This window comes from Pinus tabuliformis, chromosome 5_1, assembly GCF_031772625.1.
Source record: "Pinus tabuliformis cultivar Carrire ecotype Pingquan chromosome 5_1, CPIR1, whole genome shotgun sequence".
In the NCBI taxonomy this organism is placed as follows: domain Eukaryota; kingdom Viridiplantae; phylum Streptophyta; class Pinopsida; order Pinales; family Pinaceae; genus Pinus; species Pinus tabuliformis.
In genome coordinates this window covers 734,814,929-734,816,973 of record NC_142305.1, presented here as the reverse complement: position 1 = coordinate 734,816,973, position 2,045 = coordinate 734,814,929, and the positions used below count along the sequence as shown (strand labels likewise).

General features: G+C 36.9%; 1 long non-coding RNA gene across 1 annotated transcript; it reads left to right on the top strand.

Moving 5' to 3' along the window:
* Positions 1–453: 453 nt before the first annotated feature.
* LOC149167036 (uncharacterized) lies at positions 454–1,374 on the top strand. The gene is made up of 2 exons (XR_016260523.1): positions 454–754; positions 863–1,374. It is a non-coding gene; the product is annotated as an uncharacterized LOC149167036 (long non-coding RNA).
* Positions 1,375–2,045: the final 671 nt, after the last annotated feature.

The following is a 2,045-nucleotide window of genomic DNA, read 5'->3' as shown; positions in this document are numbered from 1 at the left end:
GTGATGAGACTTGTTTTCATATTACTTATATTTTCCATCTCCAAAAATATGAAAAAATGGAAATCTATATTTGAACTTCCCTAAACATCTGGAACGACACCTTGCTTGAAAAGAAGGTGTCACATCTCCCATAAAACAAAAACATAAAAATTACTATAAATTTTACCATAGCATAAATTCGCACTATGACAAATCCTTTTTTTTTTATTTAATCGTTTATTTATTGATTAATAATGCGACTGTACTTCATGGAGGATATTATCTACCACATCCTTAGTCCATTACTATTTATCTGCAATCACATTTGTTATAATTCATAATGTACTTGGTTCGAATTAATCACACTTAAGTCTAAATCATGTCTTAGATTCCCAATCCAAGTGTTGGCGGGAGCTTTCTACCGGAGGTTTCGAGTTGCTCTCCAGCTGTCTGCCATTTCATGGATATGTGTGCCCCATCAATGCCTCTCCTTGGCCTATTCCATCGAACAGTCACAGGCTTCTTCCTTGTCTCCTGTGAATGATGTACTCCTCGGCAATCACAACCTTCCTCATTTTGTTTAGCAGAAATGCTCTGTCTCGACTCCGGCCCTTGGCTCTATGGTTTTCTTCTAGTTCACTCATGTCTCGGCCCACTGATGGCTCATCTCCCTCATACGGGCTCTGGACCTTCGTGGCTTCTAGTTGGTTGCATAGTTCTTCAGGTGGCGCCGATGGCTTTTCCCAGAGGGTTTTCACATGACTCCCTTATACAAGTATTTGACTATTTACCGATTTATGTAACCCTCTTCTCGCTTCAGTTTTTAATAGTTTTTGGCTTTGGATTTTCTAACAATGTTTTCTGTTTTCTTTTGTTTGTTAAGGGTTTCGACCAGGGCAAAGAGAGCCTTCCCATTCTAAACCTCTCCAAGCCATGCCGGTCAGCGCAGTAGCCAATTCAAAGCCGCTTCCCCTTACCGAGTAAGATGAATGTCTATTCAGATTTGTTGAGTTCCTATTTATGGGTTCATAGGCTTTCATCGCATGTTATGGATCTTTCTAAGAGTTTTGTTCGTAGTGCTCTTGCTTTTGAAGTCTACACAGGGTATTGACTTTTATGGCAATAGTACTTATTTCTTTGGTTCGGTTCTAACACTGTCGCTATTTGTTAAGTAAAGTGCTAGTTTACCTACCCATGAAGGGTACTGTTTTTCTATGGCAATTTAAGATGTAGTTTTCATAATTTCCTTGGTCAGACGAGTTATTGGTTTGGAGGTTCAGAGTCCTCTATAATTATTTGATAATAATATATGCCAGTTTGCGGCCTCTATACACTGTCCCTCTTTAGGGTTCTATTTGACTAATTTTAATGAGAATTCTTACATGATGCTCTCGATTGTCTTGGTGTTTAAGGCGTTGGTTCAATTGATATACTATGCATGCTCCATCTAGTTGAACAGTTCAGTTCATTTATAGTTTACTATTATGCTGTTGGGAAATTTGGGGTTTACCCAAATTTAACATTTCAAATTCATGTGTTTTCGTTCCTTTACTAAAGTTGATACTTCGGCATTTTGTGATAGTTTTTCCACTTCCCAACTGTGTTTATGGATGTATATGTATTCTATAGTTCGTAACTTATTTTCATTTATGTATCTTATCTTGGTTCTTTTGTGGTTATCTTCACACGGGCCAGTGTAGTGTTTACTTGTTAATTTACCCAAATTCCGAATTGTAGTTTTATTTCGAGTTCTGCAAAATTGGAAATACGACAGACTCGTATGCGGTCATTTCGGTCTCTTTTCACTCATAGCTAGTAAATGGAAATTTTAATCCCTACAGGGTTATTTCTCTGATGAAAAGGAACTATTTAAGCTCATGCCGATGTTCTTTCTTGAAAAAAAACATTTACGTTAGCAGAATTTTCTTGTCCTTGAGTGTTCATATTCATAGAGAGCTTCATGCTTGTTAAAGTTTAATTTGTAATGAATTTCTAGACCTTTTTTGTTTTTTCCCCTATATTCATTTGATAGGAAAATTAAACCCACCTCATTCAACACTTTTTAG